Here is a 231-nt window from a genome sequence, read left to right on the forward strand (position 1 = left end):
AACAGAAGCTGCGTGGAGACTGCGGGGCTCGCGGCGACGTAAAGGCACGTCAAAGCATCTGCTCTTCCGGGTCTCGATTAAACAAACTGACAGAGATGCCATTCAAGAAATGAAACCTCATCTCCACGCTCCCTGTTTTATTATTTAAGTTAGACATTTATTGATAGAAATGTGCAAACTTATAATGAGAATCATGGACTTAAACATGTAGCTGTTGCAAAATTTGTAAAA

Source organism: Oryzias melastigma, linkage group LG5 (genome assembly GCF_002922805.2).
Source record: "Oryzias melastigma strain HK-1 linkage group LG5, ASM292280v2, whole genome shotgun sequence".
NCBI lineage: Eukaryota > Metazoa > Chordata > Actinopteri > Beloniformes > Adrianichthyidae > Oryzias > Oryzias melastigma.